Raw genomic sequence first — 21774 nt, forward strand, 5'->3', positions numbered from 1 at the left:
TTCTTCCAGAAAGCCATCCCTTACTGCCCCCACCCTCACCTCACCTCCCCCTGACCTCCTTTCCAACAGTGCACCTCTGGCCCCCAATGCCATCATCTGGTGATAACACAGAATGAGGTTTCAGGGAACACTTGCAGGGCATCAAGCCCTGTCTCAGCTCTGTAAGAACCCTTGGGAACCTTCACAATGGCCCTATGAGGCGGGAGTGGTCTCCCCATTCTACAGAGCAGATGGAGGCTCAGGGGAGGAGAATCATCCCCAAGATCTCACAACAGGTGTGTGGCAAAGCTGAGATCCAAACCGATGTTTATCAGTAGTCTCAATCCTAAGACTGACTCCAAAGTTCTTTTAAAACCTGGCTGCCCAGAACACTATTCTGAGAAAGAGCCTGAAAATGCACCCAAGTTCCCAAAGAGAGATAGGCAATCAACTTGCAATGTCTGTCAAGGATACTGAAGGGAAGAGCGGCAATGTGTGTGGCTTATATTTGCCAGTCCTTCTTGACCACACACTAAACTCTATCTTTTTCTCTGTCACCAAGGAACTCTTTGCCTCCCCAGTGAAATATAAGATCCCTAGCAATGAAAACCTGGATTTCTCAGAGCACTGCCCTAGGCACAAAGAAGGGTTATTTTTTAAAAATGCCACCAGGCACGGTGGTGCAAGCCTGCAGTCCCAGCTACTCAAGAGGCTGAAGCAAGAAGATTGCTTGAGACCAGGAGATCAAAGCCAGCCTGGGCAACATAATAAGACCTCATCTCTAAACAAAAGAAAAGAAAAATAAGTACCAATGGTGATAACGGTTGCACAACAATGTGAATGTACTTAATACCACTAAGATGTTCACTTAAAAATTATTATGGTGGTTAAGTTTTATGTTGTGATTATTTCACCAAAATTAAAAAATAAAATACCCCATTATATTGACTTCCAGGGTCACTCTTGAGGAAAGGCTGACTCCCTGAGAGAGCCCACCCCTGCTCCTTGAAAACACGACTGACTGCCCCTCTCCCCTAAACAGCACATCCCTTCTGCTTCATACGCTACAGTCATGTTTCCAGTGTGAATTGAGTTTTAATAACAAAATGGTATTTTATGGTATTTTACACAGAAGCAGCTACATTCATGGGTGAAAACAAAAATCCAGGTGACACTCCTTTGCTGAATCCAAGTAAAAATCTGATTTTTAATCTACAGAGAAACTTCTGCCCACACATTCAGCATCCCCTGGAAGTAATGACATGGAAAACAAACATCTTTTCTGGTCTGTTAAAGTAAAACAATGGGTCCCTGGATAGACTCTCAAGAGAGCCTTTGTTGGGATGGAAGCAGTCCCCCACCCTGAGAGCATCCCCCAGCTCAATATGTCACCATGTACGCCAGCATAGCCCTCACATTGGGTCCACAGCACAACCTATTAAGAAAGGATTACGACACCTGTTCAGATTCAGAGGCCAATTCCTCAGCTCTAAGATCCTGCTCATAGCAAGCTTGATGTTCAGTAGACTCAAGAGCAGACTGAATGAGGGAGGGGTTGAAGAGAATGTGCCTGCTTGGGCTCAGCCTCCTCTAATATTGTCAAGATGCACACACACATGCACGCACGCGCACACACCCTCCTTGAATCTCACAACCATCGCCAATCTCTACGTTGGCCTAGTCCCAATCTTTCTGCCTCTGGGAACAAAAGGTTCATTACCCACCAAAGCATATTTTTCCCTCTCTGGGACCAGGATCAGCCTCTTGCAAGCTTACTCCACACTTGTATCTCCCCCCTTGCAGTCATGCATGACAAACGGGCTCCCTCCCCAGCGGAATTCTCTTGTGGACTTGCAGCCTATGACTGTGTTTCCCCTGGTCTTTTCTCCAGGGGCTTCCCACCACCATGGGATGACATGTTTTCAAGATTGCTCCCCTTCCGAGCCTTTACTGTCGCCTTGGTCCCCTTTACTTTCCAGTCAGTGCAGAGCTACCTCCAACGGGGTAGGCATGTACGGATTCTGTTCATCAAAAGGTGGACCAAAGGGTCTTCCTAGTTTCAAAAAGTTCTGCTCAGTTGTGGCCAGTTCTGCTAAAATGTGGCCAGACCCCATTGCAAACTCTTCTGAGTTCCACCTGGGCTGGAAAAGCCAAATGGCCAGCCTAAAACTCAAATCCACTATCTCCCTTTCTCAGATCATATCCATGGCTCCCCAAGGCCTAAGGTTAAAATCTAAACTCCTTGGCAACCAGACCCGGAACCATGCACATTTCCCCTATCTCCTGCTACATTCCACATGAACCTTCCAGAACCTCTTTGGATCCTCTCTGATCCCCAGAAACTGGTGTCCACCACTCTCACTGCCTGGAACTCAACCCCACCCACACTCTACCCAGCCAGAGCTCAGCTTAGAGGCCTCTCCAGAAAGCCACCCCAGGGTGGATTAGGTGTCTCTCTGTCCCCATTCCACCCCCCTGTACCCACCCAACACACTAGAATTAAAGCTCCTAAAGACCAAATGGTGTTTAACTACCACTACATCCCCAATGCCTGGCACATGACTGGCACAGAGTAGGTGCACATCAATGTTGTCTGTCTCCTGCGTGTTCCCAAGTCCCCTGACCCATCATAACAGCATCTCACTGAATCACTATCTACTTCACCAACTCTCCCACTAGGATCTAAAAGCACAATGATGAAAAAGCCCAGGTGCAGGTCCCAGCACCCAGAGCAGTGCCTGACACATAGTAGGTCCTTAGCAGCATCAAATCTTTGCAGTTAAACAAAGAGGAGTTTCAGGAATAGGAGGTGTTTCTGAGCTTCCTGCTTTGAGTGAAATGGGGTAAGGCAGCCACTAGAGGGTGGCAGGCAGGCACTTCCTGGGTGTAGACTCTACCCCATCCAAGGTCCCTGCCAGCAGCCAAGGCATCTTCTCAGAGCTCTTCCTAAGACATCTTTTCTCTCTTGTGCCCTCTGCAGCTCAAGCCTCTGGATCACCCTTCAGCCCTTACTGCCAACTACAATCAGTTAGCTCTGAGTCCACAGTTACCAGAGAAAAGGGCCCTCAGCACGGGACTAGGATTCAATGACCCAAGCAACCTGCCTGTAAGGCCTCCAAGCCAGCCTTTGACCTATCCCTAAATTGATCCAATCCTCCAGGCCCTGCCTTGAGCTGTCTTCTCCCACAGACTCTGACTTCCAGACTGAGCCAGCAAAACCTTGACCTAGTGCCACCTCTTACCTGCACCTGGAATCCCTGGCTTATGCTCCCTGCCCTTCTACTCCCAAAGGACGTTCCCTCAGTCTAAAGAGATCAAAAGTCCCTTCCAGAAAAACTCCCGTTTCCTCGGTGCAGCTAAATTGCACAGAAGAGTTTATGCTAGAAGAGCTAAAAGTTAGAAGAGGAAGCTCAGACAGTTTATACTACTAACATGTAAATGACTGATGGAATTATAACCCTTCTGAATACTCTGATCTAACGCTTTATGTCCTAGAGCTTCCAAAACACAACGTCCCCAAACGAAGACTCTAGGCCCTGGCCTGGGGACGGGTGACTCTATACAAAATGGCATATGCTCTGTAGACACCAGACAGGTATTTTAAGGTTTATAAGAGCTCTGTAGACACCAGACAGGTATTTTAAGGTTTATAGGAGCTATAAGGCTATATTGTTTAAAGAACTGAAACCAAATGCAGATCACGAGGAGTAAAGACACGTCCAATGGCCAAAACCTTGCAAGACTGGCTATACTTCTGACTCCAACTTGGTGGGTACCATTTGCTCCATCAGGCCTGGTCCACACTTGAGCCCTGGCACCTCCCTTAGAAAACTACCATCTTTACCGACTTCTGATTGCTCTGACTCAGAGCAGCCACCACGTTTAAAATTATCTACACTTTTCCCTGTGCTAGTCAAGTTCAAACCGGTGTTAGCCCCTTTCCAGCCATGCCGACATCCAAGCTGTTAATTAACAGTAACAAGGAATGTTAGACCTGTTGTTAGTCAGAAAGAAATCCACAAGCCATTAGTTTCTGCTGAAAGGAACAGACCAGGAAGGCAGGAGTTAGTAAAGGTGAAGGAAAGGTTAATTAAGAGCCGGTCAGGGCCAGGCCAGGAGCCTGGAGCCCCCAGACACACCAGGTTGGTTGTTAGTGGTCAGCCCCTGGGGCAGTCAGGGTGAGGCAGGGATTAGCTGGGTGACAGCAAGAGTTAGTGCAAGGGAGCCAGAGATTAACCCAAAGAAACCAAGGTGCCTACTGGAGGTGAGGCATGAAATCACCCCCAGGTGTGGCCCTGGCTTAGCGGCTGGCGGGCTCTGGGGGAGGCTGGCTGAGGCAGGGACGTGGGTGGGAACAGAAAGCCAGGGATGCATTCCTGGCAGGCCTGAGCAGCTGCGGGAACCCTGTGAGCCCCAGAAGTTCATTTCTTGCTCCCCACTTCTCTCTCCTGCAAACTCCGAGCCGGGGGTAAAGTTGCTTCCCCTTCCCAACCCTCCTTTTCAACAGGACAACTAACGCCCTCTACCTTCCGTGCGTGGAATGGATCTTTCCCAATGACTTCCGGTCACGGCCCCACGTCTACTTCCAGTGGGGGAAACCCGCCTCTCTCAGCTCCAGAGATGGAAGAGGCCTCTCTAGCTGACTTCCTGTGTGGGAAAGAGCCCTCTCACTGACTTCCGGTGTCAGAAATGTCCCTCTTCTCGGCTTTCAAACATGGGAAGTGTTCCTCTGACCTACTTCCTGTGTACTAAATACTCCACTCAGTGGTTTCTAGCGTGGGAAAGACCCGCTTCATTGACTTCCGGTGTAAGAAAGGCTCCGCTTTCTGAATTCCGGTGTGGGACACGCCCCTCTGCTAATTTCCGGTGACGGGCACGCCCCCTCCTGCCTTCCTCGTGGGACACGCCCCCCTCTTCCTGTGCAGGACAGCTTCTATCCCTGTCACTTAACAATGGAGAAGATTCTTCCCGAGCTTCCTTCCAGAGAAGGACACAAAAGCTCAAAGCTCCACAGTCTAGTGTCTAGACCCACAGGCCTCCACACTCACGTCCCAGAGGTTTCCCTGGTCCCACCTACTCCCAGTGGCAACCAGACTTCTGCACAGAGGAGAGATGTCATACTCAGAGTGCAGCCTCCCCCATCCACAGGACCACCTCCTCCTCCTCTGAGTCTTGTTAATAGGGCCATCCCCTGCCTTAGACCTGGCCCAGTGGACTCTGATCTTACAAACAGCCAATATGGGGCAGCAAAGTGGGACATCTGTATACAGGGCCAGTAGTCCCAAGTCATCTGCTTGCCAAAAGGAGGGGGACCAGCCCCCGGGGGGAGCCCAGAGCTCGGCAGGGCTGGGGTTAGTAAGAAGAGAAAACAGGGTTAGTAGGGGCTGGGTTAGTAAGTCAGAGCACAGCACCAGCGGACAGGGCACCTCAGCAGACACACACAGGAGTCGCTAGGAGAAAAGGAAGAACGCACGCAGGTCCGTTAGTTTGTTAAGGGATGATCGGGGTGCAGTTGAGGTACCCCGGGGTTAGACGGGTTAGTAATCGAACAAAAGAGTTGCCTACAGAAAAGAAAGCTGAGACGGAGGAAGAATGTGGGGAAGTGACAGTCAGGGATTCAAAGCAAGTGTCTTGCCCCAGGCAGAAGGATCTGTGTGCAGAACACCCAGAGAGGCCAGGGCCTAGGCAGCAGACGTGTTCAACCAGGTTTGGGGGGCCTTCCTCCACCCTCATACATTTTTTTAAAAAAGTATCTGCCATGTGCCAAGATCCTTATATTCACGGGAATCCTCACTGCAACCTGTGAGGTATCAGAACTCGCATTCTACCACTGAGGAAACTGAGGTTGAGAGAAGTGAGGTGACTTACTCAAAGTCACCCAACAGGAAGTGGCAGAGTTGGTGAGTCTTATTTGCATTCCCTGTCCTGGAACGTGGGTCTGCACAAAGATCCCAGCCCATAGGCAGAGCCTTCTGGAGCCTTGGCTGCCCCCATATCCCAGCCCCTTGAAAGGCCCATGAGCTGCATGGTTAGTAGGATCTGGCTGCGGGGGGGTGGTTAGTAGGGCATGCTCGGGCCTGGTTAGTGGGTTAGTTGGTTGGCAGAAGGCCAGGCACCTCGCCACACGCCACAGCGTCCCGGCTGAGCCCTGGGTTAGTAGGTTAATCACACCATGCAACATTGCCCCGGCCCCTCCAGCTGCAGCTCCAGAGGCCTCCCGCCCCCACCAGCCAGAGGGAGTGGGGCCTGACCAGGGCAGGGGGTCTACCTCTAAGCCCCTCAGCCCCATCAAAATCAACCCTAACCACATGGACCCTGCTCAAAAGCATGTCGCTTCCCTATTTATTGGCTGTGGGTCTCAGAGCACCCCCTGCAAATATTTCAGCTCCCTTGAAAATGGACCCGACTTGTCCTGGCTAGAAACCCCCTGCCTAGTTCTGGTCAGCCCCTCCCCAGAGGGCTGGATCCTGTTACACTCTGGCATAGACACACGCACACCAGCATCTCTCCGCAAAAGATCTGACACCCGTGCTCAGTAAGCATCTCTTCCATCACCGACTGTCAGGCCTCTAGTTGCTCCAACTATTGGCCTGCCCTCCCCCTCTAAAAAAAAAAACAATAACAAAAAACAAAAAAAAAACTGCATCAAGCTGGCCTGGCTCCTGGAACCAAGTTGAGACTCCCCACACCCTCCCAGTCGGCTTCCTTTTCAGTCCATGCCACAAAGCACCTAACTGTACCCTAATTATGCCATCTTCTATCACTGCTGTACTTTTCCCATAGAAACCCCGGCCTAGCATCTCCCACAGTTCTAAACGATGTTCCATGAGAAATGGATTCTACGGCCATAAAAGTCAAGGAACACTTCATCCTATGCCCTGTCCCTGAGTGTTTGAATTTTGCAGCAGAATTTGAAATTGAACCTGCCTTTTTTTTTTTTTTTTTTTTTTTTAAAGGAGCAATGATGACATTTCCTAGAACTTACTTTGGGAATTTAGAGGGTCGGGTCTCATCTCAGGCAGATCTTTCTCATCCTTCAAGGCTCTGGTTGGTACAGCTTGCTAGGAAGCTGTTCCAGACTGCAGCAGCCCTCTGTGGGGTCTGTCTCGCACTTCCCAAGCACTCAGAACTTGTGCCTTAATAGACAGTTTCATGGCACTGTCCCAGTCTCTGATTCTCCATGTGAGCTGGTTTTATCCCATCCAGCATGGCTGTGAAATCCTAAAGGTTCGAACCCTGGCACTCTTCACCTATGTTTCCCCCAAATGGCTAGCACGGGAAAGGGCCCAAAGTAGGTGCTCAGTGCTGATGAGAGAGGAGAATTCAGATACTCCAGGAAGCATTCTGAGTTACTATGGAGGCCATGAATTGCTGCCACCTCCCCAAGCTGATTAAAGAGTGATATTAGGAAAATAGGTAGGGAAAGGCTAATCAGAAATGCCTCTGGATCAGAAGATGCTGAGTTTTGAAGTCCAGAGAGCCAAAAAAAAAAAAAAAAAAAAAAAAAAAAAATAGATAAACCCTAAGTCTATACTCCCAGATGGATAGGAGCATTTACTGAATATCTGCTGGGAGTCAGGCACAGTGCTAGGCACACGACCTCACTGAATCCTCCCTGCACCTGACAGGCGGGCACATGCCTTCCATTTCACAGAGCAGGGGAGGCTCAGAGGTGAAGTAACTTGCCCAGGGTTGTAGCCCAGGCCCTTCTCAGGACACGGCTCTCCCAGGGGCTCCGCCTCCCCACACTGAGCCCAGCCAGTTCCATATGTCCTCCGAAGCACTCCGAGCCACCCCAGCCTGAAACCTGCCACTCTCAGTGTCTGCTTCCCATACCTCTGTTCCTCTTCCCCGTCCCTGGGGTGAGGGGCGGGAATTCTGAAGGGGAGATGGCTCTGGCTTTCCATGTTTGCGGTGACCATCCTGCTAAGGACTGAACGGAGTCCCCTCCCCCAAATGCATATGTTGAAGCATTAGCCTACAATGTGACTGTTTTTGGAGATGGGACTTTTAAGGGGTTAAGGTTAAATGAGTCCCTAGGGTTGAGCCCTAATTTGATGGTATTAATGTCTTTATAAGAAGAGGAGGAGACACTGGAGCTTGCTCGTGCTCTCTGTCCCTCTCCACAGAGAAAAGGCCATGTGAGGACATAGCAAGAAGGTGCCACCTGCAAGCCAAGGAGAGAGGCCTCACCAGAAACCAACTCTAACACCTTGATATGGACTTTCCAGCCTCCAGAACTGGGAGAAAAATTCCTGATGTTTAAGCCATCCAGTCTGTGGCACGGTGCTGTGGCAGCCCAAGCCGATGAATAGTACACACCACTCCCCTTTCTGGGAAAAAGGACATCTGGCTTTTAAACTTGCCTAAGGGAGGCCACAAGCCGCTCTCTTGCAGACACTGGGACTGTCCCCTCTGGAGGGAGCTGGAATTGTGGACTGTGGGGCCTGTCCTGCCACCTTCTGCTCCCCAAGAACACAATCCAGGAGCAGTGCAGCTGGAAGCAGGGATCTGATTGGAGGAGAGTGTCCTGAGATTGGGCTAAGGTGACCCCTCAATCCTTTGGGTAAGACTGGTTCCCTTTGGATGGCAGGAAAAAAACCCAGGGCCGCCTGTCTCTTTCTAGTGAATTTCCCTGGCCTAGATCTTATCTCTTAAAGACCTTCTCTTTTCAGGATGGTGCACACTCAGTCCCTCTAGCTGCCCCTCCCAGAGTTCAACAGCATAGGGGGAAGGCTCCAGCTCCTCCCAGATCCTGACTGTCTCCTCTTTGTAACCATCAGGGAGAGGAAAAGCATGGAAAAGCCCCACCAAGGAAGCCCCACAAAATGACAAATACGCACAGAGCAAACGGAGACAAAGGACTCCAGCCAGCGGCACCCAAGGAACTGTGTCTGCCCTCTCCCTGACAGCCCCTCCCTGACTTCCATCATGTTCCTGTCCCCATCCTGTAGGGTCCTTTGAGACCCAGCCTTGGGGAGAGTGTGGTCAGTGGGGCCTTGGCCCAGGCCAGGCTCTGTCTGGTCACCGGCAGAAACACAAGGAGGAATCAAGTTCACATGGGGTCAGGAAAGGGCCCCCAGACCCAGACAATAGGGCCACAGGCAGGGCCCGAGCAGGTGAGGAGGGAGTAGTGGGCTGCCAGGCCTCCCTCATACCCCTGGAGTCATCCTCCAGAGCCAGATCCAGTCGTCCACTGAGCATCAGCCAGGAAGAGCTCCTATCCATGGGAGGCTCCACCCCAACAGGTGAGGAGGATGAGATCTTCAGGGAGTCACCCAGGGGGCTAGAAAACCACCAGAGTCTGCCTGCTAAGTTACTGTGGCCAGAGTCCAAGGTCACCCGAGGTCCAAAGAGAAGGCCAGGCCAGGAGTCCTGGCGATGCGGCCCAGATGGAGCCACCTGGGGGGAAACACAGCGAGTGAGGATGAAGCCACAGCCTCCACCCCCAACTTCCCACATCCCCCCCAGCCTGATTCTGCATCTCAGGGGACGCATGTTCAGAGATCCCCCCAGTCTCTCTCTCATGCCCCCAGCACACACACAGGGTGGAAGTGAGGACTCTGGACATGAAAAATTTTCAGAAGAAACTTAGGCCAGGCACGGTGACTCCCACCGTGACTCCCAGCACTTTGGGAGGCTGAGGAAGGAGGATCACTTGAGCCCGGGAGTTTGAGACCAGCCTGGGCAACATAATGAGACTCTGTCTCTACAAAAAATAAGCCAGGCACGGTAGCGTGAACTTGTAGTCCCAGCTACCCAGGAGGCTGAGGTGGGAGGATGTATTGAGCCCCGGAGGTCAAGGCTGCAGTGAGCCATGATCATAACACTGTACTCTAGCCTGGGCAACAGAGTGAGACCCTGTCTCTGAGAAAAAGGAAAAAAAATGTTGTCTAAAAAGAGGAAGCAATGAAAGCTGAGAATACCCCACCAGGCAGGGTTAGCTCAGGGGACCAGAGGAAAAGCAGTAAAGGGAGCCCATAGCAAGCTCCAGGAGCCTCATGGGCAGAGACAGGGCAAGGATTTGAGTGGGTGGGAAGGACCTTCAGAGGCCTTTGATGGCTTCAGTTTATTTTACAACATTCCCACTGGGAGGATCTCTGCACACCACCACCCCCAACACACATGCACACACACACGCACACACACACACGCACACACGCACACACGCATACACACATGCACGCACACACACACTGCTCCCAGGATGAGGAGCTCACCCCCTCGCCGAGACTGTAATAAAGCGTGTTCTGACATGAAGATCCAAGCAGATGGGATCATGTCTCTGGGTTCACTTCTGCATCCCCAGCATCTGGCTCGGAGAAGTTGCTTGGTCCATTCCGGTGCTGAATGAATGAACATGCTAAATTCTCTGCTCAAGCTCACCCACAGTGGTCTTGATTCCATCCCACCCACCCCCACCAGGACCACACAGAGCAAGCCTTCCAGCCACCTGCTTCCCTGGCCATCTTCTCATGAGCAGGAATGTTCTGGGCCTGAGGAGGGGGCACAGGTAGGAGGAAAACCTACCCCCATGAAACCAAGCTCCATGTGACCTCCCTTCCTCCCTCCCTCCCTCCCCACATCTCTCTCAGGTTTACCTGGCAGCATCCAGCAGACACACAGGCAGTCCAGGCTCCCAGCTCCTTCCTTCCCCACACAGACCCCACAGGCCCATCCTGGAAGACAAAAGAGCCAACCACACCGCAGGAGAAAACCGCACCCAGGCCCCCTCCCCAGGCCCAGGCCTTGCCAAAACTCCCTGCCAAAGAAAGAAGGACCAGGAGCCAGTGAGGCTGGATCCAGGCACCCCACCCTCCACCTCCCTTTATTCCACCCCAGAACATCCTTAAAAGGTGAGGGGAGAGGGATTCCCGGGTTCCCTTCACTCACTCCCTGTTTCCCGACAACAGCAGAATGCGACCCGGGAGAAAGTAGGACAAACTCAGCAGCTTGGTGACAGCTGAATTGCAGCTGAACGGAGAGTCAGGAATCCAGAATTCTGATCCCAGCTCTGCTCCTGCCACACTGGGTGGCCCTGGGACTCTTCCTGCCTTGACATTCACTCAAGGTGCACAATAATCACCCATTGTTTGAAGCAATGGATGGGGAAATGGAAGGGACCCTGCTGCCCAGCAGTAATTTTTCTGCTCCCCCTCCTTCTCCCCTGCCCTTTCCTGATGCCCCATGCACCAGAGGAAATTCGGGGAGCCAGAGGCTGGAGTAGGACTCTTTTAAGACCACTCTGTGTCACCAGTCTGGAGAAGACCAGAGAATGACCACTAATCCTGACCTAGGACCATCTGCCAGGTTTTGCCTTTGGTGACAACTAAGCTGTCTTCATCAACTGACAGACCTGAATCAGGATTGTCAGGGAGCCATCTCAGCATATCTTCAAAGCTTTCTGTCAGCACCTGGGAGTGGGGGCATGAGTTCAGAACTGGAGGTGAACTCAGACACTTGCACTGAGAAAAATGCATCTAAAGTCACACTGCTAACTCTTCACTTAACTGCAAGGCCAAGGAGCTCTAGCCAAGGTTTATAAATATGATCACAAAACACCAAAATTGAAAAGGGCTAGTTCACATTACCAGGGAGTCCCCAGCTTCCTCCTAATAGCAGTTCTACAAGTACACAAGGTGAAGTCATTTAACTCAGCCTTCAAAAGTTCCAGACGGTGACGTTTATAAAATACTAGCCCTAATGCCGAATGTGGAGTGTGAAAATCACCCTTTCTGGGACCCCACAAAATGGGGACAAGCTCTTTCTTTCTTCCATAGACTCAGAAAAGAGAATGAGCTACATCACCCATTTCCCCTCCCACTTTGGGATTCTAGGATACTACACTTCCCTGCACAGACCAGAAGAGGGCAGGCTGGTAGGCTATGGCCTGGTAAGTTTAAATACTTATCTGCAAGGATGCTTCTCAGTGTGGTTGTGAACGTCCTGAAGAACCGGGAAATTCCCTTCTGTCTCCTCTGTCCCAGGAACTTGCTGCTCTCTGTAAATAGACCCTGGGCTGCTCAAGCCTGGCTTGATCCACAGTGACCCTTTCCCCTGGCTCTGTGGACCTCGAGTCATGATATTAGTAAGGGGATGGAAGTTTCAAGGGACCTTTAGCTAGCTCCTGGGTGAAGTTGACACTGTCTTAGAGTGTACAAAGGAAGGCATGGGCTTTGGGGCCAGAGAAACCTGGAGGAAACTGTGGCTCTCTAACCCCCACGTACTTAATGTGTGACTCAAAGTTAATGATTTTCTTTCTTTTTTTTTTTTTTTTCCTGGAGACGAGATCTCACTCTGTCACCCAGGCTGGAGTGCAGTGGCGTGATCTCGGCGCGTTGCAACCTCCGCCTTCCAGGTTCAAGCAATTCCCCTGCCTCAGCCTCCCAAGTAGCTGAGATTACAGGTGTGTGCCACCACGTCTGGCTAGCTTTTTTTTTTGTAGTAGAGACAGGGTTTCACCGTGTTGGCCAGATGGTCTTGAACTCCTAACCTCATGCAATCCGCTAGCCTCAGCCTTTCAACGTGCTGGGATTACAGGCATGAGCCACCACGCCTGTCCAAAGTTAATGATTTTCAAAGCTTAGCCAGTGCCTGGCACACAGTACATGTTCCAAAAATTATTTTCACCACTCAATGATTTAAACTTTAAGTAAATCTGTGTGTGATATTTATGTTCCAGAAAGATGAGCCATATTTATCCTGTAGCATTATATGTATATAGTGCAGTTAGGAAGCACTGACCGAATTAAAATCCCCTATCTTGATGAATGGAAAAGCAAAGTCTGGCTTATCCACACAACGGAATCTACTCATCAATAAAAAGGAACATACTATTAATACACATTACAACAAGGATGAACCTTAAAAACATCATACTGAGGGAAAGAAGCTAGGCTCAACAGAACACATATTATATGATCTCATTTATACAAAATATCCAGAAAAGGAAAATCTACAGAGATGAGAATAGATTCGTGGTTCCTGGTGTTAGGGATGTGGATGAACAATAAATGGGTATGAGAGATTTTATCGGGGTAACGGAACTGTTCCAAAACTGATTTATGGCGAAGGTTGCACAACTTGGTACATTTATTTAAAATAATTGAATGGGTGAATTATATGACATTTAAACTATTGCCTCAATAAAACTGGACAGAACAGGAATTGAACTACTGAGACATGCAACAAGAAGCATGAGCCTCAGCTAGGCTCGGTGGCTCACGCCTATAGCCACAGCACTTTGGGAGGCTGAGGCAATCACTTGAGGTCAGGAGTTCAAGAGCAGTCTGGCCAACATGGCAAAGCCCCATCTCTACTAAAAATACAAAAATCAGCCGGGTGTGGTGGCACACACCTGTAATCCCAGCTACTGGGGAGACTGAGGCAGAAGAATCACTTGAACCCGGCAGGCGGAGGTTGCAGTGAGTTAAGATGGCACCACTGCACTGCAGCCCAAATAGTACAGTGAGATCGTCTCAAAAAAAAAAAAAAAAAAAAAAAAAAAAAAAAAAAAAAAAAAAAAAAACTGAACACAGAAGCCTGGCCACGCCTGTAATCCCAGCACTTTATGGATCACAGGTCAGGAGAAAAAAAAAAAAAAAAAATAAAAAAAAAAGAATCCAATCTACTCGGGAGGCTGAGGAGGAAAGCAGGTCAGTGAGTGGATTTCCTGGGGCAGAGCGGACTCCGTCTGAGCGGGGGCCTGTAATCCCAGCACTTTGGGAACGGGAATCACGAGGTCAGGGGAACATCCTTCAGAGAGTGAAAATGTCTCTACTAAAAAATATATCTGTGACTTGTGGCAATGGGTGAACACAGTGAGCTGGATGTACACATTTGTCTCAAAAAAAAAAAAAAAAAAAAAGAAAAACACTTTGAGAAAAAGTGGTTTCCTGGGGTGTGATTTCAAACAGGGGGGGAGTGAAAATTATCCTGATTGTGGCAATGGTTACACAGGTTTACACATTTGTCAAAACACATTAAAATGTGTGCTTCAAATGGGGGCATTTCCTTGTATGTAAATTACACCTCAATAGGTTATTTTTGCAAAACTCATTTATATGTGATAGAAGAGGACTGGAACTAAAAAGTGCCAGATCAAAGGCTGCACAAAGAACGGGTTGTGGACACCGGGGCCTCATCATCTCAGCTCTCACTAGACCCCATAGACCACCCACTTCAAGCCAAGGTCAGTCGGGAAAGCCAGGATTGAGGAACTGGAACCCAGAGGGTCATTAGAGGTCTCTCCCACCTCTAAGATTCAGGAGGTCTCGGGACATACAGATTTCATGACGGATCTGACCTCAAAGCATGAAGCTGGTCTCTACCAACCAACCCCAGTGGACACAGGAAGAGAGGGAAGATCACCTTGGTTACTCCTGTGATGCAAACAGGGTCATGGTGGCCACATGAACATGTCTGGAACCACATGGGTGGACAGATGCCTCCAACTGTCATCAAGAGAAAAAGAGGCAGGAGTAAGAGAATAAATACATACCCGTGGGTACAGTGGAGAATAGATGCTAAGGTCCCGTTTCAAATCACAGCATTTCCCAAAACTGATCTCCTCGGATGCAGATCAAAAGCAAAACAGGAAACAAGGAGGTATTTTGTTCAGGCCAGTGTCAACCAGTACATCCTAACGTGGGTTTTATGGCATGGATTCCTGTGCTGCCCTGCCATCGGCAAACTGTGTGACCTTGACCAAGTCCTTCAAAGCAGTGAGCCTCGGTCTTCTAATCCACAAATTAAGGATAATAACAGTGCCCACCTCACAGGTTTGTCATGAGGATCAAATGAGAAGATGAATGAGGCTTAGCTTGAATTCTACCATTTTCTTACATCATTATTATTGTCATCACTGACCACACAGTTCATTACCACCACCCATGAAGTATTCATTTCTCCCCCTAAACAGCATGCACTGTTCTTAGTAATGGATGGGCAGCTGCCAGGGAAACATACATTTGTTGCATTTTAGATTCCCTCTGGGTTTTGGGTCTTTTTCCCTGACTCTGGAATAAAATCGCTACTCAGAGATCTGAGACATGCAAGAGATGTTGGCCCAAATTGCCTTGTATGAGCCAGCGCCCAGCGATAACGGAAGCTCCAGGGAATAATGAGAATGTGCCACGTGCCTCGCAGGAGACATGCTGGGGGAAGCAGATGCTTCTGCAGAGGAGGATAAAGCACTGTTTCTTTATGAATTCAATTCAAACACAATGTCCACAAAAGAGGAGATTCGGAATTCAAATCTCCTTCAAACAAGGGAACCCCTGAAGTGGAGAGAGAGGAAAGAAAACCAAGAAGAAGGGAAAGGAAGCTGAACTAACATTTATTAAGAACAGATCCTAACTGGAAATGTCTTTATCTACATGGCAAAACAAGCTGGGTTTTATTATCCCCACTTTACAGATGAGGAAACTGAGGTTTCTAAACAGGCCTGTTGAACCCCAAAGGGGCAGAAGGCGTGTTCAAATAGGGGCGGGGACTGGGAACAGTGGCTCACACCATAATCCCAGCAGTTTGGGAAGCAGAGGCAGGAGAATTGCTTGAGGCCAGGAGTTCATGATTAGCCTGGGTAACAGATGGAGGCTCTGCCTCTACAAAAAATTCAAAAATTAGCCGGGCGTGGTTGTGTGTATTGGGCGTGCCTGTGGCTATTTGGGAGGCTGCAGCAGGAGGACCACTTTAACCCAGGAGGTGGAGGCTGCAGTGAACCTTGATTGCTCCACTGCATTCCAGCCTGGATGACAGAGCGGATTCATGTCATATATATATGGATCTATATAGATCCATATATATACGGATTGAATGAGAAAAGATCCAAGGAAGGTATATGTAAACTGCAAACTTGATGGCCATCTGCATTACTATTACGGTGAGAAAACTGGCCAGTGATTGATAAATCATCTCTGTTCAGTTTATTCCGGCTGCTTTCACAGTCTGTAGGCAAAAGAGTTCACTCTTAGGAGAGTGGCATAGTGTAGTAGTTACAAACACAGGTTCCAGAGTCAAACTAGATACAATTTGAAATCCTGTCTCCACAGCTAATTTGCTGTGTGGCCCTGGGTTCATCACTTCACCTCTCTGAGCCTGTTTCTCACCTGCAATGCCTAATTCCCTGCCTTATGGAGTATCCGTGAGGCAGCACCAGCAAGAACCTTGGTAAACGGTAACAAAGTGGTAGTTAGGGTTAATTACTACTCATCATCTCCTCCACACCTTTGAGTACACCATAGCTCAGCACCCACGTCCCTTCCATGACTCATCCAGTAGCTTCCAGACGGGCCCACCTGGCACCACAAGGGATAAGGGGACACCTGCCTCATCTGATCTGATCAGAGTGGAATGGGATAGGGAGACAGATGTCACTCTCAGCCAGACTTCGCCTCTGCCCCTGAGAATCTCTGGCTATTGTTCCTCCTCAGAGCTCGAGCTGACAGATGAGTCGGGCCTCAGAGACAAGGGAAGGGATCCTCTTGAAACAAAGGACTGGCCTACAAGTTATTCACCAGCCCATTGAATCTGCACAATGGACCCAATGCCCCAGAAACACGACGCTCAAACAGGCTAATAATCACCCAGGAGACGAACCAGCAGCCTCAACAGAAATAAAAGCAAATCACTAAGTATCCATACAAGACTCAGGTGCTACGTAAGTGAACTCAGCTGGCACCCAGGGGGGTGCACGATAGCATTCGCTAGCTTTGTTAAGCACCTACAGGGCACCGAACACGCAGTGGTTCATAGCCTCATGGCCGCTTTTTAAAACCGGGATTGTGATTTCCACTTTACAGATGAGGAAACTGAGGCTCAGAGAAGGGAGATTACTCCCGGACTGAAGTGGACACAGGTGGGAGAAGGATTTGTACACGGACTTGCGTAACTCTCAGCTGCTTCTCTTTCCACCACTCTGCCCTGCCTTGATGAATAAGTAAGTTCAAAGAGTGTAATCCCGCCCTGGGAAGAAGCATGGACCACAGCCAGAGAAAGGACCTTAAAATGAAGACACAGAAGAAAAGAAAAATTGGAAACAACTAGCAGGACCAACAATAGGAAACTGACAAAGTAGACCGTGTTTATCTCCTGCGTGAAATACTGAAATCTCTAATGATTTCGGCAACGGTCATAATAACATGGAGAAACACATCTGATGTAACTTTTCAAAAGCAGTATACACATAATGCAATTACTTTTCTTCTTCTTCTTTTTTTTTTTTTTTTTTTTTTTGAGGGTCTCCCTCTGTCACCCAGGCTAGAGTGCGGTGGTGGTGTAATCTCTGCTCACTGCAACCTCCGCATCCTGGGTTCAAGCGATCCTCCTGCCTCAGCCTCCAGAGCAGCTGGGCTATAGGCACATGCCACCACGCCCAGTTAATTTTTGTATTTTTAGTAAGATAGGGTTTCGCCATGTTGACCAGGCTGGTCTCGAACTCCTGACCTCAGGTGATCCACCCACTTCAGCTTCCCAAAGTGCCAGGATTACAGGTGTGAGCCACCGCGCCCAGCCAATTTCAAAAATAGAAAATATACCAGAGAGAGGCCGGGTGCGGTGGCTCAAGCCTGTAATCCCAGCACTTTGGGAGGCCGAGATGGGCAGATCACGAGGTCAGGAGATCGAGACCATCCTGGCTAACCCGGTGAAACTCCGTCTCTACTAAAAAATACAAAAAACTAGTCGGGCGAGGTGGCAGGCGCCTGTCAGTCCCAGCTGCTCGGGAGGCTGAGGCAGGAGAATGGCATAAACCCGGGAGGCGGAGCTTGCAGTGAGCTGAGATCCGGCCACTGCACTCCAGCCTGGGCGACAGAGCAAGACTCACTCTCAAAAAAAAAAAAAAAATATATATATATATATATATATATGTACACACACACACACACACACACACACACACACACCCCAGAGAGAAATATATGAAAATGAAGTTTTCAGGCCAGTCATGGTGGCTCATGCCTGCAATCCCAGCATTTTGGGAGGCTGAGGTGGGCAGATCACTTGAGACCAGGAGTTGGAGACCAGCCTGGCCAACATGCCAAAACCCCGGCTCTACAAAAAATCCAAAAATTAGCTAGACATGGTGGCACATGCCTGTGATTCCAGCTACTTGGGAGGCTGAGGCACGAGAATCACTTGAACCCAGGAGGTGGAGGTTATTGTGAGCCAAGATCACACCACTGCACTGCAGCCTGGGCAAAAAGTAAGGCTCTGTTTCAAAAAAAAAAGAAAGAAAAGAAAAGAAAGAAAAAGAAAATTGAGTTTTCTTCTTTTTTTATCGTTTATAAATCTTCTACAATTATCATGCATTTTATTAAACTTATTGAATTTGTTTTTTAAAATCGGCAAAAATTATAAAAATTCTCATTTATTTTTATTCATTTATTTTAGAGACCGGGGTCTCACCATGTTGTCCAGGCTTGGCTTGAACTCCTGGGCTCAAGCCATTCTCCTGCCCCAGCCTCCCAAAGTGCTGGAATTGCAGGTGTGAGCCACTGTACCCAGCCCAAAATTCCCATTTTTAATGCAAGCATAGAGAATGATTCTCCTAAAGCTGGCGGTAAGGGGTTATGGTTGTTTTGGGGGACTCTGAAGACTTCATCACTCTCTTCTGTTAAGGAGTGGGGTTAAGGCTTAAAATAAGTAAATTTCAGAACAGTTCTCAATGGCAAGGGTCACTAAATACTAAAATAGGCGGCCATGGGGGACATGGAAGGTGTTTACATAAAATGCTTTCAACATGAAATTAACCAAACTTAGAGTAGGGTCAATTCAATGCCACCCAAAGCTAGGAGCTGGCAAAGTGTCCAGAAATGGTTTGCCCAGGCTGCTGGATGATTCTGCCTAGAAGGGTGAGGGGCGAGGTGGGAGCACTGTTCCTCAAGCAAGGATCTGCCCACCTGCAGGATGAGGATGAGGAGGTCTGAGTAAACATCAGATACCCAGCCCCACCCCAAAACCTGCTGACTCATCCTCCTTGCCACGTGGCTCAGACATCTGCGTATTGGAAGCAACGCCCCTAAAGTCTGAGAACCACTGTCCTCAGGTTTCCCTGTCTGTCAAGTGGAATTACTCATCCCTGCCCTGCGTCTACCCCCGCCCCCCTCCCTGGGCCATCGCGGCGCTCCCAGATGCTCCCAAAAGGGAATGCGCTTTGCAAAGCACTGAGTCCAGAGCGAGCGTTCTGCTTTGAGCCGTGCTCAGTCCCAGCCTGGCCCTGAGAAAAAAACAAAGCCGTTCCCTCAAGTTCTCTCGCAGTCCTCCCTCTCATACTTCCTCCCCTCCCGCCGCAGCAGGTGGGGGCGTTTTCCCCGCGGCGGCACTGCAGTGGGGTGTGCGCGCCAGCAATCCCAGGCGCCAGGCAGCCTCGGATCCGGAGCCTGGGATGAGGGTGGGAAATCCAGGGTGCGCCCCCGGGGCCTCCCCCTGCACAATCCCAGAAACAATTTCTCTACCCCAGGGCCCTCCGCTGGGCGGAGGGAAGTCTGGCCCCTTTCCTCCCAAATTCCCAGCCTCTCCAGGGAGTGTCCTGGAACCGAGGAAAGGTGGAGAATCGAGCTGGTGGGTTCCGGGATCTCCTTAGACCCTTTAGGAGATGCAACGTGGGCTTTAGAGTCCTGCATATCTGGATTCACAATCACTGGCTGTGTGACCTTGGGCATGTCGATAACCCTCTCTGAATCTCCGTTTCTTCATCTTTAAAATGGGGTTGTTTCTTACCACTTTCGTGGGACTGTTGTGATAACGCTTGCAAAGCACCAAGCAGGTCCCTGCCTAGAGTAACCTCTCCATAAACTGATGTCACTGTTGTTTTCAATGAGGGTGAGTTACCAGCCCTCTCCATCCTTTTGGAGCCAAATTTGACGCCGGACATCTGGGATTTGAGTCCCAGAAGTAAAGGAATGGTAGGCTCTCGGGGGGAGGGCGGCTGGGTATGAGGGAAGGGGACCTCAAGGACCCTGCCCCGCCACCTCACCCCCACCTCCAGTTCCGAGACCCTCTGGGCTCTGCCCGTGGCTTGGCCAGTTAATTGCTAACCTGGTGGGCTGAGAAGGTTCGCGGGTCCACCTCCCAAATCCTGTCTCGTGTCGTCGGAAGGGAAGGGTCTTTGTTCCCCCTCATAATCATGATTGCAAGACCCCCATTCGCACTGGACTCCCAAAGCATCCTCCCCTTGCCTGACCTCACCCCCGATCCCAGCCAGAGCCTTGACTGTGTTTGACAATTACAGGCTGCAAAGCCTCTTCATCCATCCAATGCGGGACACTTCAGGCGGCGTTTGCATCCCTGAACCCAGCCCTGGGACTCTGGGACCTGCCCTCGACCCCAGCCTCGGGGAATTAGGCTGTTCCGCATTCGGGGACAAGGACGCTTGGGAAGGAAGGCTGCTAGGATGGGGCGACGTCTTACCTCGGGTCCGCGGTCCTGCGGCGCGAGTGCAGAGGGCTCTTTGTGCCCCGGCTCACAGCGCAGAACTGGGGGAGCCCCTGCAAGCGCCTCCCATCTCAAACTCCTCCCCGCACTCGTCCGCAGCCTCCCTCCCTCTGGTCCCCCGAGCGCAGCCGGCGTCGTCTTTGTAGCTGCTGCAGCGCCCATGAAATTTTAATGCGGGAGCGGCTGGCGGGCGGAGGCGCCCCACCCCCGGCCCTCGCCTCCACCCTCCCGCTTCCTTGCGCCCCTACAACCCCACACCCAACCCCTCCTTACCCAGCCCAGAGTCCTAGCCAGGAAAGCGGGGTGCAGCGGGTCTTGGAGGGAGCACACCGCCGCCCCCGCCGCACAAAGGGGCTAGCAGGCCGGCGCTCTCAGCCTCCCGCATCCCCACCCGCGGCGCTGTCATGGCAACGCTTGCCCGGCCACTTTCGGCCGCAGAGAGCTCAGGGCTGGAGAGGCGCGGGGGCGGCGCGCGACCGCGGACCAGGGGCGCAGAAGCCTGAACCCCAGAGTAAGAGGACAGAAGACTCTTGTCCTGGAATAGTGCCAAGGGCTTAACTAGCAGACCTCGGGTGTATGCCTCTTTATGCACATGGTTATGGTGAAGCCCAGATTTGAACCCATAACTGTAAATTCAGGCGTGTACAGCATTTGGCCTAACAACATGTATAGGTTTAGTCTTTAATTTTTTTATTATTTATTCTTATTATTTTAGAGATGGGACTTCACTCTGTCACCCTGGCTGAAGTGCAGGGGCACAATCATAGCTCACCACATCCTCCAACTCCTGGGTTCAGGAAATCCTCCTGCCTCCCCCTCAGCTTTTGGAGTAGCTGGGACTACAGGCGCGAGCCCCCGCGCCCGGCTTAGTCTTTTATTTAACTGCCCTCTTCTTAGTACCTACTATTTTCTAGAGTAGGGATGCTAGGAAGTGGTCCTGAAGTAGTGGTTCTAGAGCCGAAGCATGTACGTTGCTTGAGAACGTGTTAGAAATCCAATTCAGGGCCGGGCTCGGTGGTTTACCCCTGTAATCCCAGCACTTTGGGAGGCAGAGGCGGGCAGATCACCTGAGGTCAGGAGTTCAAGACCAGCCTGACCAACATGGTGAAACCCCGTCTCTACTAAAAAATTAGCCGGGCGCGGTGGTGAGTGCCTGTAATCCCAGCTACTCCTGACGCTGAGGCACAAGAACCGCTTGAACCCGGGAGGCGGAGGTTGCAGTGAGCCAAGGTCATGCCACTGCACTCTAGCGCGGGTGACAACAGCCAGACTCCCTCTCAAGAAAAGAAAAGAAAAGAAAAGACGCCGGGCGTGGTGGCTGGCTCACATCTGTAATCCCAGCACATCGGGAGGCCAAGGCAG

The 21774-nt window shown here is 50.4% G+C and overlaps 1 long non-coding RNA gene across 3 annotated transcripts in view; it reads right to left on the bottom strand.

Moving 5' to 3' along the window:
• LOC126929555 (uncharacterized) overlaps window positions 1–20668 on the bottom strand; it is a 63992-nt gene extending 43324 nt beyond the window's left edge. For 2 of the 3 annotated variants that reach the window (XR_007717199.1, XR_007717198.1), the window contains exons 1-5: window positions 20389–20577; window positions 14350–14432; window positions 10581–11980; window positions 10200–10325; window positions 4506–9381 (exon numbers count right to left, since the gene is read on the bottom strand). This is a non-coding gene — a long non-coding RNA (uncharacterized LOC126929555). Of the gene's footprint in view, window positions 1–1054; window positions 9382–10199; window positions 10326–10580; window positions 11981–14349; window positions 14433–20388 lie in introns of those variants that run through there. The other variant, XR_007717197.1, reaches the window with a different exon arrangement.
• Window positions 20669–21774: the final 1106 nt, after the last annotated feature.

This window comes from Macaca thibetana, chromosome 10 (assembly GCF_024542745.1).
Source record: "Macaca thibetana thibetana isolate TM-01 chromosome 10, ASM2454274v1, whole genome shotgun sequence".
NCBI classification, from domain to species: Eukaryota; Metazoa; Chordata; class Mammalia; order Primates; family Cercopithecidae; genus Macaca; species Macaca thibetana.